This window comes from Corythoichthys intestinalis, chromosome 8 (genome assembly GCF_030265065.1).
Source record: "Corythoichthys intestinalis isolate RoL2023-P3 chromosome 8, ASM3026506v1, whole genome shotgun sequence".
Taxonomy (NCBI): domain Eukaryota; kingdom Metazoa; phylum Chordata; class Actinopteri; order Syngnathiformes; family Syngnathidae; genus Corythoichthys; species Corythoichthys intestinalis.
The window spans coordinates 8,578,329-8,595,495 of NC_080402.1; positions in this window are offsets into that span (position 1 = coordinate 8,578,329).

A 17,167-nucleotide genomic window follows, 5' to 3' on the forward strand; every position below is an offset into this window, starting at 1 on the left:
AAATAAAAAAAATGAAGAGAATACCCAAAGAGCAGACCAATGTTCAAAACAGGTTGAATCAACATTCCGCTGTCGATCTTATATCGTTGAATCAACGTTGACACCCGACGTTGATTTGTCATCACTTTTGCACCCTCGTTTAATGTTGTTCCAACGTTGAAATCCTTACAAAACGTCATTTGGATTATTAATAATGTTGGAACAACGTTGAATCAATGTTATGTTTTCCTTCATTTTCAGCCGTGACGCTATTATTGCTTTCAAATATGCCTATATTTAGAGGTTCTGCTTTGTTTACAGACAAGAAACAGCTAAGATGACTAATAAAATATTATACGTAAAAAAGGAAAAAAATAATTAAAACTTGGCTGTATTTCAAATTATTTTTCTTGAATCAAATCAACAGAAAACTTCATTAACGCTCCGTAAACTCATTTCAAACTTAAGCCTCCTCCTCAGTCTGGCGAGTTTAGCTGCGAGCCTTGCCACCAACGCTGTCTGGGGCATAGTGTAGCGATCTAGCCACTTTTGCACAACAGCAGCGAATGCATAATCTGACACGTCCAACCCCATCTGCTTCTTCAGTGAATTTGAAGAATACAAACAAAATTGCATTCACAGTTAATTCATGTCATGGGATTCAAGCAGATATCATGGGTTAGTTTAACATACTTCAGTATTTTCTCTCAAACCAGATTAGGGCTACTTGTGGGAACGGAGCTAGCTAGCTAGCATAGATGGAAAAATGACCGCACTGTCTTGGTGTTTAATCTATTAATTTAGACAAGGCTTGATTATGTAATATCTCGCGATTTTAGCACCTTAATTGAAAAAATAATTAAGTTTGCTAGAACTAAGTTCTACTTAGCTAACATCCAGACTCAGTAGGTCTTTGCTTGTATGGTAATCACAGCAAATGCAGTGTTTCTTACATTTTCGGCAATTTTGTCACGTTGTGTCAGGCAAAGCATTTTATATACAAGTAATAATGACAAACGCAAAGTAATAATGACAAACGCAGTTCATTCTACCGTAAGACATTGTTGCTGTTAAAGGCCATGGACTTCATAGTATATTGACGGGACACGGGGCCGATTAATAGGGTGACTATCTAGTATTCTATCAAGTAGAAACACAGACAAAGACCTTTCTTGTGAATAAATGCTTGAATCCCTGAATTCTTTATAGATATGGACGTAAAACAGTCTCGGTTCTTAGTTAATAGCAAAAAAAAAAAAGTCAGTTAGCATTTATTTTACGTAAATATGTTGAATGTGCTGCTAGTTTTTAAGCTACTGTGGCGCCGCCTTATCACAACAGAGAGCGTTTTCCGTTGAAAATTCTTCTGAATAAATGCTTAAATCACTGATTTTTTTATAGATATGGTCGTAAAACTTTCGATTCTTGGTTAAAAGCAAAAAAAAAAAAAAAAAAAAAAAAAAGCAGTTAACATTTATTTTTAGTATATATGTCAAATGTGCTGCTCGTCTTTAAGCCACTGTGGCGCCACTTTATCACCACAAAGAGCTTTTTATATTAAACATTCTTGAGAGTAAATGCGGAAATCTGTGAATTCTTCATAGATAAGGACGTAAAACAGTCTCGATTCTTTGTTAAAAATGCAAAGAACCGGGCAGTTAGCATTTATTTTACGTAAATACGTTGAATGTGCTGCTAGTCTTTAAGCTACTGTGGCGCCGCCTTATCACCACAAAGAGCTTTTTACGTTGAAAACTCTTGTAAATGAATGCTTAAATCCCTGAATTCTTTACAGAAGTGAACGTAAAACAGTCTCAATTCTTGGTTAAAAGCAACAAAACCTGGCAGTTAGCATTTATTTTACGGAAATATATCGAATGTGCTGCTAGTCTTTAAGCCACTGTGGAGCCGCCTTATTACCACAAAGAGCTTTTTACGTTGAAAACTCTTGTGAATGAACGCTTAAATCCCTGAATTCTTTACAGACGTGAACGTAAAACAGTCTCAATTCTTGGTTAAAAGCAACAAAACTTGGCAGTTAGCATTTATTTTTCGTAAACATGTCGAATGTGCTGCTCGTCTTTAAGCCACTGTGGTGCCGCCTTATCACCACAGAGAGCGTTTTCCGTTGAAAATTCTTCTGAATAAATGCTTAAATCACTGAATTTGTATAGATATGGCCGTAAAACTGTTTCGATTCTTGGTTAAAAGCAAAAAAAAAAGCCACTGTGGTGCCGCCTTATCACCACAGAGAGCGTTTTCCGTTGAAAATTCTTCTGAATAAATGCTTAAATCACTGAATTTGTATAGATATGGCCGTAAAACTGTTTCGATTCTTGGTTAAAAGCAAAAAAAAAAAAAAAAAAAAAAAAAGGCAGTTAGCATTTATTTTAAGTATATATGTCAAATGTGCTGCTCGTCTTTAAGCCACTGTGGCGCCACTTTATCACCACAAAGAACTTTTTACATTAAAAATTCTTGAGAGTAAATGCGGAAATCTGTGAATTCTTTATAGATAAGGACATAAAACAGTCTTGATTCTTTGTTAAAAATGCAAAGAACCGGGCAGTTAGCATTTATTTTACGTAAATATGTCAAATGTGCTGCTAGTCGTTAAGCCACTGTGGCACCGCCTTATCACCACAAAGAGCTTTTAACGTTGAAAACTCTTGCGAATGAACGCTTAATCCCCTGAATTCTTTACAGACATGAACATAAAACAGTCTCAATTCTTAGTTAAAGGCAACAAAACTTGGCAGTTAGCATTTATTTTTCGTTAATATGTCGAATGGGCTGCTAGTCTTTAAGCCATTGTGGCGCCGCCTTATCACAACAAAGAGCTTTTTACATTGAAATTTTGGGGAGCAAATGCTTAAATCCCTGAATTCTTTATAGATATGGACGTAAAAGAGTCTCAATTCTTGGTTAAAAGCAAAAAAACAGGCAGTTAGCATTTATTTTACGTAAATATGTCAAATGTGATGCTAGTCGTTAAGCCACTGTGGCACCGCCTTATCACCACAAAGAGCTTTTTACGTTGAAAACTCTTGTGAATGAACGCTTAAATCCCTGAATTCTTTACAGACATGAACGTAAAACAGTCTCAATTCTTAGTTAAAAGCAACAAAACCTTGCAGTTAGCATTTATTTTACGTAAATATGTCGAATGTGCTACTAGTCTTTAAGCCACTGTGGCGCCGGCTTATCACCACAGAGAGCGTTTTACATTGAAAATTCTTCTGAATAAATGCTTAAATCACCAAATTTTTATAAATATGGCCATAAAACTGTTTCGATTCTTGGTTAAAAGCAAAAAAAAAGGCAGTTAGCATTTATTTTAAGTATATATGTCAAATGTGCTGCTCGTCTTTAAGCCACTGTGGCGCCACTTTATCACCACAAAGAGCTTTTTATATTAAAAATTCTTGAGAGTAGATGCGGAAATCCGTGAATTCTTTATAGATAAGGACATAAAACAGTCTCGATTCTTTGTTAAAAATGCGAAGAACCGGGCAGTTAGCATTTATTTTACGTAAATATGTCAAATGTGATGCTAGTCGTTAAGCCACTGTGGCGCCGCCTTATCACCACAAAGAGCTTTTTACGTTGAAATTTTGGGCAGCAAATGCTTAAATCCCTGAATTCTTTAAAGATATTGACGTAAAAGAGTCTCAATTCTTGGTTAAAAGCAACAAAACTTGGCAGTTAGCATTTATTTTTCGTTAATATGTCGAATGGGCTGCTAGTCTTTAAGCCACTGCGGCGCCGCCTTATCACAACAAAGAGCTTTTTACGTTGAAATTTTGGGCAGCAAATGCTTAAATCCCTGAATTCTTTAAAGATATGGACGTAAAAGAGTCTCAATTCTTGGTTAAAAAAAAACAACAACGGGCAGTTAGCATTTATTTTACGTAAATATTGCGAATCCTGACGTCAATGCCGTAGCGGTTAATTTCTCCCACTGATTTTTTTCACAATCTTTCAAAATGCACGCATGGAACGAAAAATATAATAATTACCTTGAATCCTCGAACAAATCACTCCTGAGACAATCCTTCCTGTTTGTATGCTGTGCAGCTTTCGTACTTTTTCAACCTAAATCCTGCATTGGGTCGCTGCATGTGTTTGAGAATAACTGCAACCGACTTCGACTGACTGAAGCGAAGTGTGGGACGGCCCCCTACTTGGCGTGGTGCAATGTCTGGGGAATGTGTTTCGACAATATCATTATGAATCCTTTGCATGGTCCATTACGTACTGTTACCCCCAGTCCAAATGTATTGGACGTCTCGTGCTGTCAATGGCAGCCAATAAGCGCCTTATAAAGACTACAACTTTTTCTCTAATTGCCTATCATGTAATCCCGTCTTCCTCAATACGACCTTTTCCCTCTCTTTACGCTTGTCGTGTTGACCACATCTTCACACTTTTCCATCAATATCCAATAATTGATCCGTTAACCCCCCATCCTTTCCCTCAAATATCCCAGCTTTTCTCCACCCCCACTTCTCCTCCCTTTCTTCTCCTTTTCACTCTCGTCAGGGGGAGTCATTGAGTGTGTAATCACTTGGTTACGCTGTGTCAGTCTGCGTCTGAACCCGCCATCTGTCCTCTGGGCTTCCGTCTGGGACGAGACGCGCACACACACACACTGCAGAGAAAGAGTACAAACATACAGACGTGCACAGTCGAGCCAAGCTCATTCACACCACGACATGATGACAGCTGTATCAGCAGCCTATTGACATGAGCTGTCGGAGGGGCAGTGACTAACATGACACATCGTGACATATACCCGTCTTGGAAACAACAACCACGCACACAAAGACTCCCGTACAAGCATGTGACCACAACAGCTCACATTACAGCACGTAAATAGTACAATGATCATCAATTCGTATGTTTTTCAAGGGGATGAACAAGTCTGGTTTCTTGTTGAAATTAACATGTTGGCCCGAATATAAGACGGCCCTGATTATAAGGCGACCCCCTCTTTTTCAAGACTCAAGTTTGAAAAAAGACACCAAATTTTTATACAGAAAATAATTACAGTACATCCGAAACAAATGAATATAACAATATATTTGAGGGAAAAAGCATGTTATTTTGCCTCATTCAATTCTTAATATCTGAACATTTGAACAGGGCAAAATTTCGTGGAATCGGCAAAATTTCGCGGAATCAGGGCAAAATTTCGCGGAATATTGCAATAATAAATAAAGTAGGGCTGTCAAACGATTAAAATTTTTAATCGAGTTAATTACAGCTTAGAAATTAATTAATCGTAATTAATCGTAATTAATCGCAATTCAAACCATCTATAAAATATGCCATATTTTTCTGTAAATTATTGTTGGAATGGAAAGATAAGGCACAAGATGGATATATACATTCAACATACGGTACATAAGGACTGTATTTGTTTATTATAACAATAAATCAACGAGATGGCATTAACATTAACATTCTGTTAAAGCGATCCATGAATAGAAAGACTCGTAGTTCTTAAAAAAAATGTTAGTACAAGTTATAGAAATTTTATATTAAAACCCCTCTTAATGTTTTCGTTTTAATAAAATTTGTAAAAATTTTCAATCAAAAAATAAACTAGTAGCCCGCCATTGATGTCAATAATTACACAATGCTGATGGGAGCTGAAGCCTATAAAATCAGTCGCACCCAAGCGCCAGCAGAGGGCGGCCAAACTCCATAGACACAACAAGTGAGCGTTTCACTGCACTGTCATTTAAATCTGTCTGAGCGGGCCATCTGCGTTAATTGCGTCAAATATTTTAACGTGATTAATTTAAAAAATTAATTAACGCCCGTTAACGCGATAATTTTGACAGCCCTAAAATAAAGCAAAGTGGGTATTTGATTCCAAATCACTCCACACTCTATATGGTTCACTATTCTCTCCTTACTTGCAATACAGTGCCGATGTATGGGGCAATAATGACAAAACTTCGCTATATTCAGTTAATGTACTGCAGAAAAGGGCATTACGGATCATACACAAAGCTGGTTATCAGGATCATATAAAACACACTATTTCATAAGTCAAAATTGCTCAAGCTTTCGGATATCGTACAATACCAAACAGCACAAATAATGTTCAAAGCTATAAGAAATTTATTACCTCAGAATATTCAGCAGCTGTTTACAAACTACGAAAAAAGTTACAATTTACGGGGATATTGGGACTTCAAAGAACCCAGATTTCGGACGACAAGGAAAAGTTTTTGCATATCAGTATGTGGGGTGAAACTACTGAAGAAATTTCGAGTGGATTTAAAACAATGTATAAATATTGGACAATTTAGGAAACTATAAAGATATGATTTTCGAAAAATATAAGGCTGATGGAAATATGGATAACAACTAGGGTGTTGTGGTTATTGGGATATGGGAAATTGCTGTCGTTTATTCATTTATCTATGTTTTCTGGGCTGTTTAATGGACTGGGTTTTTGCAACATTTGTGTATAGGTCATATGCAGGGTTATATGGTGAGATTGTATATGTGTTAAACAAGAATGTATATATTTAAATGCAAGGAATGGAACTGATATGTCAGGACATAAGGAAAAGGGGTGGGAGTAAATAAGTTTTTACTTCTTCTCACTCCTTTTCGAATACTCATATTTTGTTTTTTTCGTTTTTTCATTATTGTCACCGATTATCGGTACCTATGTATTAAGTATTCGAAATAAACGTGTTCAATCAAAAAAACATTTAAATATGTAAACTAAAGTGCAATCACATTCGTAACTGAATGGCTTCTGGTTTTTGAAATGTAAATAAACTAGGGCTGTCAAACGATTAAAAATTTTAATCGAGTTAATCACAGCTTAAAAATTAATTAATCGTAATTAATCGTAATTCAAACCATCTATAAAACATGCCATATTTTTCTGTAAATTATTGTTTGAATGGAAAGATAAGACACAAGATGGATATATACATTCAACATACGGTACATAAGGACTGTATTTGTTTATTATAACAATAAATCAACAAGATGGCATTAACATTATTAACATTCTGTTAAAGCGATCCATGGATAGAGGGACTTGTAGTTCTTAAAAGAAAAATGTTAGTACAAGTTATAGAAATTTTATATCAAAACCCCTCTTAATGTTTTCGTTTGAATAAAATTTGTAAAATTTTCAATCAAAAAATAAACTAGTAGCCCGCCATTGTTGATGTCAATAATTACTTACACAATGCTTATGGGTGCTGAAGCCTATAAAATCAGTCGCACCCAAGCGCCAGCAGAGGGCAGCAAAACTCCATAAAACACAATTAACAAGTGAGTGTTTCACTGTACTGTCATTTAAATCTGTCTGAGCGGGGCATCTGCGTTAATTGCGTCAAATATTTTAACGTGATTAATTTAAAAAATAACGCCCGTTAACGCAATAATTTTAACAGCCCTAAAATAAACCAATCTATTTTGATAAAAAAACAAAATTCTAAAAGTCTAACTGTAACTGTAGTCTTGAAACAAATCTGAATAAGGAAAAACATTGCAATAAAATAATGCAAACTGGTTAAACTAAAAAGAGTAGCTGAGATCAGTCATGACAGAACATCGCTTCAATGATATCTGGTGCCATCTAGCGTCGTGAATGGGTATAATGACCGGACCGCGACTATAAGACAACCCCCTCTTTTTCAGTGTTATTTCAATGCAAAAAAAACACCGTCTTATATTCGGGCTAAGACGGTATAGTGTTTGGATCAGTGTTGTTTTTGGCACTCCTTTTAAGTTTCGTCATAGTCTTAGTCTTTTGGACGATAATAGTTATTAGTCTTAGTCATATTTTAGTCATCTCAAAATGTGTTTGACTTCGTCTAGTTTTTGTTGTGGAAAACTCAATACTAATTTCGTGAAGTCTTAGTCGACGTTTACTACAATGCTTTTGTCTGTAAAATGGTTTTTTACTACTATATTTCAAATGAACATTGACAGATGAGCACATATTGTCGACAAGGACAATGCCAACTTAGTGATAATACACACACAGCAGGGAAACAATACATTATTTTCAATTAATTATACCCACCTGGACGCCATGAACTGTATGTAAAAAAAAGTTGTCCGAGAGTTTACAATGATGCTCGCCATGTTTAATGCTAATGCTAATGAGAACGTGAATGCTATGGTAACGCTCTGAGCCACCTAGCCAATCATCATCGCATTAATGTCCGAGAGTTTAAGAGGACGCTTGCTGTTAGCATTAGCCTAATGCTAACGCAAATTCTATGCTAATTCTACGGGTTACATTTAGTTTTTGATGATCACTTAGCACAGATCTTTTAAGGCAAAAGCAACAGGTTATAGGTTATAATATATAATATATATAATACATAACATTAATTCACCTATACATTAGTGCATTAATAAATAGTCATTAATGTATACTGGTACTATTAAGTGATTGTTATTTTAAAATGAGAAACATTGCTCTGTGAGTCCTTGGGTGCTGCTAACTTAAGTATGGTATTTATTTCACGTGAACGTACCTCATAAGTATTACTTAACCTTAATTAACTATTAGTGAATGTTTTTGGACCCCTATTGTAAAATGTAGCACATGTGTCCGTTAACCAATAAATTATAATTGTTTAAGTTACCCCCCTTAACCTTTATTAACCATTACTGAATGCTTTTTGGACCCTTATTCTAAAGTGTAGCACATGTCATGACGAACAACAGTCTTGTGCTAAATGGAATATGAAATATTAAAAATGCATTTATTCTGTACGACAGGGCAAAATTACTGCATAGTGGTCAAAACTGTCGACTTCTTGTGCCTCCCAAACGGTATTTTATGCCACTGGAGTTAGTCAGGCTTTTGTCATTTCACTGCCCCGGCTTCGGAAACGGAGGAAAGAGTGTAAACAAAGCAGGAGTCGTGACAGCTAGCCGACAAGCTAACCCGAACCGAGCAGTGTTTCCAAGTTTTTTTCTGCGGCGGGCGGGCAGTGCTCGTCGCCGGGTAGAGAACGGAAAACGCCTAAAATGACAAATCACACTAAAGTACCCCAACTCATGTCACACACGGCGGCGGGGTTGATTCTCTCCACCGATCGGCCAGCCCACGCGGCGGGCAGGCAGTGCTTGTCGCCGGGGAGAGAAGGGAAAACCCCGAAAATGTAAACACAATAAAAGTAGTATTATCACCCACAAAATGCAAGTCACCTCCTTATCAAAACATTTGCCATGATCCCAGTATTTGACATAATATAAAACACGAAGCTTACTCACTTAGTCATCTGTCCAATGGACTCTTGATTGTCGGACTTGTTTTGCTAATCGCAGTGAACAAGAATCTTTTGAAAATCCAAAAAGCCTCACACCACTGTCCCTGGTGCAGCAACAAAAGCCTGCAGCACATTGGGCTGGTCGGATGCGAAAAATAAATTAATCCGCAAAATTAGCTGAATCTGCAATCCATCTGCATGCTATAAAGCAATGGCTGACCCGGGTGACGTCACATTTGCATTTTTCCTCAACCCGAGACTGGAGCCGGAAGTAAATAAACGTAAATAAAACAATCGCTTCCACACACATCCATTTCATTCAGGAGCATAAAATACCCTGTGAAATATGAAATAAACATGCTTTTTGCTGTCATAGGCACTTTAAAGGTCTGTGCTGAGTGAGCATTACAAACTAAATGTAACTCGTAGCGTTAGCATGGCATTCGCCTTCACGTTAGCATTAGGCTAAACGGCGAGCGTTGTCTTAAACTCCTGGACGACTGTTTTTGCTTACACTTTGTGGCATTCAGGCGGTAATAATTCATTCAAAATAATAAAATGTTTTCCTGCCATTTGTGTATTATCACAAAGTTGGCGTTATCATTGTAGATAGATGCTACAATATGTGCTTATCTGTCAATGTTGATTCAAAATAGTTGGAAACTTTTCTCTATTTATATTTGGAGTAATTTCTTTTTTAATTTTACAGACAAAAACATTTTTGTTAACGTCGACTAAAACTAGACAAAATTAGTAAAGATGTCCCGATCGATCATCGGGAATCGGCAAAAAAATATCGGACATGCATTTTTTAATATATTTATATTTTTTATTTAAATCGTTTTCTAATTGTATTTAACGTTACAGACAAAATGTCAATGTGGGGAAGAAAGGTAGAAGTTGATCATTTTCTTAACACCCTATGTTCTTTCCCAACGCAGAGAAGATATATCAATTGGTGCCCCGACGCACAGTCATGGTTGCACTTCCCATCATGCATTTGGGCAGAAGTTAAATGACTGCAGTATCATTTACTGAAAGCTCTACAAATACACTCGATGGCAATATTTAGTCACAATATACAAAGTCACATTTATCCTTTAAGAATGACAAGTCTTTCTATCCGTGGATCCCTCTCACAGAAAGAATGTTGATAATGTAATAATCTTGAGGATTTATTGTCATAGTAAACAAATACAGTACTTAAGTACTGTATGTTGAATGTATATATTCGTCCGAGTTTTATTCATTTTTTTCGTGATGCATTGCCCAAATGTATATGATCGGGAGAAATTATCAGGAATGATTGGAATTGAATCGGGAGCAAAAAAAAAAAAAAGCAATGGGATCGGGAAATATCGGGATCGGCAGATACTCAAACTAAAACGATCGGGATCAGATCGGGAGCAAAAAAACATGATCGGAACAACCCCAAAAATTTAATCTTGAGTTTTCGTCAACAAATATTATGACTATAATAATACTAAGACCGTCCAAAAGACTAAAACGAAAATTAAAATGGCTGTCAAAAACAGCACTGGTGCCAAAGCAGTGCAATATGTACTTTTCAGGATCTAATTTCCAACTGCAGCCCTACCCAAGATGGTCGCCACAACATAAAGTAAAAATTGCACAGGCCTATTTTAATTACTAATAACGTTTTGTAAAATTGTGCCAGTAGAACTAAAGTAGGCCGACTGTTTTGTCAAAATGGGTGCCTTTTTTATTTTACCACTTCAAAAACAGGTCGTCGATGTTTAATAGAATTGGCCGCCACACTGTTAGGCGAATGATGAGTGCGAGAGAGTGAGAGCACCATCAATTTATCTGCTACTTAACTGCTGGAGTCTCACCTCCGCAAACTCATTTTAGTATCTCCTCTCCAATCTGAAAAGCTATCATCTCTCTAATCTTGGCCTTTCATTTCGCCGGAGGGAGGGGGAAGCGAGAAAGGGGGGTTCCCATCAATCCCCGATCTCGGAGATGATCTGTTAGCCCGGCGTAAATGTTTATAACACGAGGCCAATCTCCAGGGTTTATCCATCAATGCACATCCAGTCACACACTTCCTTTTTCCCCCTTTATTTTCAATGTCTTCGGTCCCTCTCCAGGGCATTTACAGGGATGTGGAAGCTGTTATTGGACAGGTCAGTGGAGTGGAACTGTCAGATAATAGGCCAGTTACCGCGGCGGAGCATGAATGAGGGATGGAGGCGGCGGCGGTGGCGCCCCACTCGCTCCTTAATCAGGAGGCAAACGGGGAAATCTGGAGAGTTTAGACTCCCGGATGAAATGGATCGAGAGGTGGGGCGATAACATGGGACGGGGAGGACGTGTGGGAGGGTTAAAGGTAAGCAAACAAGAAATTGTGACGTCGGGTGGGGGAGGACGAGCCAGGGATTTCATTAGGGTTCCCGGGGAGCCCGATATTAGTTTGTAAATGAAAAAACTTCATCACCCAGAGTGCAACGGGAGCAGGTGGCCACACCGAGATCATGTTATGTATGGATGTGAAAAATTCTCACACTTACAAAGGGGAATTTAGGGGTAACTATTCATATAATGGCTACCATTAACATGGAAAAACATCTAAGCCATTTGAACTGAGATGGGCTGACAGTGAATAGTTACTGTTACAGTGTATCACAAAAGTGAGTGAGTACACCCCTCACATTTCTGCAGATATTTAAAGCGGAAATGTGAACTAAGGTTGGCTAACCATGTTTTTGAATAATATCAATGGCTATACAATTATAAGCGTATTTTTTTTAACGTAACCCTTCCAGATTCTTTGTTTACCCCATAGCAACGCCATTGACAACGTAAATGCTTTTCTTCGGCAATCTTCGGAAATCTTCGGAAATCACGTCACACCGGGAAGTGCGAGGGAAGTCCGCCATAGAACAGTATTGTTTGTTGCATTGCTTCTCGGTAAGATGCCACGGCGGTGTGTGGCGATGTTTTGTTCTCACTCAAACGAAAGGTTGTATGAGTGGCCAAAGGATAGCAAAGGATAAATTGACATCTTACGTTCGCACGAAGCAAATGAATTTTACGCCATCATCGAGTAGTGTTCTCTGCTGCAAACACTTCGAAGATGCATGCTTCCTTAACCGGTCTGCTTATGATCAAGGATTTGCCAAAAAATAAGTGTCATTTTTGGATAGATGACTGATGACTTTGTCAAAGCAGAGCTGCCAACTGTTGTGGAATGAACAGTATGAGCTAGCGACGTTAGCCGAAAGTTAACTCGTGGCAATCCCCGATCATAGTTGTTGTTGCGTTCGCTAGGTTAAGCATGTTTAAATTGTGCGTCATCTACGATCTTGTCCGAAAGGGTTAATCCACTGTCAATTGGGAAAGGGGTGTGGATGTGCATATAAGCGGGTTGGCGTCGAGGTAATTCACGGTCACGTTGCCGTAAGAGACACACACCGCCGGTGAGTTTGTGCACATTTATTTGTATTTTTATAATGTATTTCCACCTTCATGCTTCAAGCATTGCATTGCATTTGTACGGTTCGGCGTTTCTTTCACGGTGATCGCTTGATAGCCTTCTAGTTTGTGTTTTACGTACAAGAGCCGCTGACAGGTGACAACAACAAGCCTGTTGGTTTTAATGTCTGGCAGCGAATCTGCGAGCGCGCAGGTCACGCAGTGAATGATGGGAAATGTAGTCTCGGGACAACACCAAAGTGGTGCTTTGTAATCTGTTCGCTTGTGTGAAAAAACTTAATTTCCTTACGCCGTTAGACGCCACTTCCTGCCGAGAGCCCCGAGCTGTGTTCGGACTGTTAGCGCCATGTGTTAAAAATGAAACAAAGTTGTCAGCACGTTGTGTGGTCGATGCATTTGTAAACAAAAAGCTCATAACAAGACACTATGCACGATCCGTTTAAGAGACACTGGAGTAGTAGGAGGTGAGGAGGAGATCAGCGAGAAGCAAAACTTCGCGGTCGAATTTGGTGGCAGTCCGATATTATTTTGTTTCCTTATTGTTGCCACAATAAAGTGGAGAAAGCCATCAACGACTCATCTCGTTCTTTCCCCCCAGCGTTTTTATATTATTATTTTATATGCATGAGAGCTGCCGGATCTGCCAAAATGAACATGAAGTCTTTTTCAAAACAATGTCATCAGATAGACAAACACATAAAATTATGTGCAAATGCCTGCATCTTCAAATCATGAAAATAATAACAGCCTATATCTTACCAATCTTGTAATCTCGATGGGTCTTGTCTCCATTCCATGTCAGGTAGTCTAGGCGCACTGTTTGCATCCTGATTAGCATCTGGCTAATACATGTTAGGTCCAACATAAAATTCCAACCTCCTCTTCTTCCTCCAACTCTTCAAAAACTTGGATCTCCTCCCTTGCGCTCGATCTATCGCTTATATAGTAGCTGTTTGAATCATTGTTTGAAGGGCTTTGTATGGCGGCCGTATGGAGCGCTGCCATCGCTGTTCTCGGTGTGACGTATCACTTCCGGGTTCGTCCCCTTTCAGGCTCGAACTTTAGAAACGCGATTATTTTGTCAAATATACAACATATAAATTATTTTTTTCATGCTTTATTTGTTGGACAATGTTTAATTACTTTAATTGTGACCCTATTTGGCATGTTATGAAATTACTTCACATTTCTGCTTTAAGTATATCTTTTCATGGGACAACACTGACAAAATGACACTTTGACACAATGAAAAGTACAGTATGCTGTGTGCAGCTTATATAATAGAGTTCATTTATTTCCCCCTCAAAATAACTCAAAATATAGCCATTAATATATAAACCCCTAGCAACAAAAGCATGGGAACTACGTACATCCCTAAATGTCCAAATTGAGTACTGCTTGTCATTTTCCCTCCAAAATGTCACGTGACTCGTTACAGGAGTGCTGTCTGCATTGCTGCAGAGATTGAAGAGATGTGGCGGGGGTATTTCCCACCACCATGCTTGACTGTAGGCATGAGACACTTACAGTGGGGAGAACAAATATTTGATACTGCCAATGGGAAAACCCATTGGCAGTGTATCAAATACTTGTTCTCCCCACTGCATCTTTGTGCATCTTTGTGCTCCTCACCTGGTCGCTGCCACACATGCTTGAGACCATCGGAACTAAACAAATTAATCTTCGTCTCATCAGATCATAGGACATGGTTCCAGTAATCCATGTCCTTTGTTGACATGACTTCAGCAAACTGGTTGCAGGCTTAATTGTGTACCGTCTTCAGAAGAGGCTTCCTCCTGGGGTGATGCCATGCACACCAATTTGATGTAGAGTGCGGCGTATGGTCTGAGCACTAACAGGCCGACCTCCCACCTCTTCAATCTCTGCAGCAATGCTGACAGCACTCCTGGAAGGAGTCACGTGACATTTTGGAGGGAAAATGACAAGCAGTACTCAATTTGGACATTTAGGGATGTACGTAGTTTCCACGCGGTGTACTCACTTTTGTTGCCAGGGGTTTAGATATTAACGGCTATATTTTGAGTTATTTTGAGGGGAAAATAAATTAACTCTATTATACAGTGCCTTGCAAAAGTATTCGGCCCCCTTGAATCTTGCAACGTTTCGCCACATTTCAGGCTTCAAACATAAAGATATGAAATTTAATTTTTTTGTCAAGAATCAACAACAAGTGGGACACAATCGTGAAGTGGATCAACATTGTCCTAAATGTCCGATGATGATAAATAGAATCCACCTGTGTGTAATCAAGTCTCTGTATAAATGCACCTGCTCTGTGATAGTCTCAGGGTTCTGTTTAAAGTGCAGAGAGCATTATGAAAACCAAGGAACACACCAGGCAGGTCCGAGATACTGTTGTGGAGAAGTTTAAAGCCGGATTTGGATATAAAAAGATTTCCCAAGCTTTAAACATCTCAAGGAGCACTGTGCAAGCCATCATATTGAAATGGAAGGAGCATCAGACCACTGCAAATCTACCAAGACCCGGCCGTCCTTCCAAACTTTCTTCTGAAACAAGGAGAAAACTGATCAGAGATGCAGCCAAGAGGCCCATGATCACTCTGGATGAACTGCAGAGATCTACAGCTGAGGTGGGAGAGTCTGTCCATAGGACAACAATCAGTCGTACACTGCACAAATCTGGCCTTTATGGAAGAGTGGCAAGAAGAAAGCCATTTCTCAAAGATATCCATAAAAAGTCTCGTTTAAAGTTTGCCACAAGCCACCTGGGAGACACACCAAACATGTGGAAGAAGGTGCTCTGGTCAGATGAAACCAAAATTGAACTTTTTGGCCACAATGCAAAACGATATGTTTGGCGTAAAAGCAACACAGCTCATCACCCTGAACACACCATCCCCACTGTCAAACATGGTGGTGGCAGCATCATGGTTTGGGCCTACTTTTCTTCAGCAGGGACAGGGAAGATGGGTAAAATTGACGGGAAGATGGATGCAGCCAAATACAGGAACATTCTGGAAGAAAACCTGTTGGTATCTGCACAAGACCTGAGACTGGGACGGAGATTTATCTTCCAACAGGACAATGATCCAAAACATAAAGCCAAATCTACAACTGAATGGTTAAAAAATAAACGTATCCAGGTGTTAGAATGGCCAAGTCAAAGTCCAGACCTGAATCCACTCGAGAATCTGTGGAAAGAGCTGAAGACTGCTGTTCACAAACACTCTCCATCCAACTTCACTGAGCTCGAGTTGTTTTGCAAGGAAGAATGGGCAAGAATGTCAGTCTCTCGATGTGCAAAACTGATAGAAACATACCCCAAGCGACTTGCAGCTGTAATTGGAGCAAAAGGTGGCGCTACAAAGTATTAACGCAAGGGGGCCGAATAATATTGCACGCCCCACTTTTCAGTTTTTTATTTGTTAAAAAAGTTTAAATTATCCAATACATTTTGTTCCACTTCACGATTGTGTCCCACTTGTTGTTGATTCTTGACAAAAAATTAAAATTTTATATCTTTATGTTTGAAGCCTGAAATGTGGCGAAAGGTTGCAAGGTTCAAGGGGACCGAATACTTTTGCAAGGCACTGTATAAGCTGCACACAGACTACTTTTCATTGTGTCAAAATGTCATTCTGTCAGTGTTGTCCCATGAAAAGATATACTTAAATATCTGCAGAAATGAAAGGGGTGTACTCACTTTTGTGATACACTGTATGTCACGGGCGAACACTCAGCAGAGTTTCAGAGTTGATGAATCTACAACTATTTGGACAGTCGATTAATCGTTAATAGACATTGTTTTACTTCAAACTTTCTGATTCCAGCCTCTTGACTATAATTATCCTCAAATTCTTATGGAAATACGAGCAGAGCTGCAGGGTCCATTAATCAACAACTATTTTGATAATAGATCAACCATTCAAAGCTATTGTTTGACTTGAAATTGTCCGATTTCAGCCTCTTGACTGTAAAGGTTCTTGGGTTTTTAATGGGAAAAACTACCGTGTCAAAGATAATCACTTAGCGGAGCTGCAGTGTCGATTAATCAGCCACTATTTTTATTATACGCAGTGGTATGAAAAAATATCTGAACCTTTTGAAATTTCTCACATTTCTGCATAAAATTACCATCAAATGTAATCTGATCTTTGTCCAAACCACACAGATGAAAAAACAGTGTCTGCTTTAACTAAAATCACCCAAACATTTATAGGTTTTCATATTTTAATGAGTATAGTATGAAAACAATGACAGAGCCACTGTTTGACTTCCAATTGTCTCATTTGACTCTCATGGCTGTAAATATTCTTAAAAGCACTATGTAAATCCTGTGCATTATTATTTTTGTTATTAGATTGTTACGGAAAAACTCATGCCAATGGTGAAAATTCAAGTCAATCTACTTTTAATCAACAGTTTTTTTGTTGTTTTTTTTTTCCTCAGAGCCATTGTTTGATCCAACATTAGAAATACAC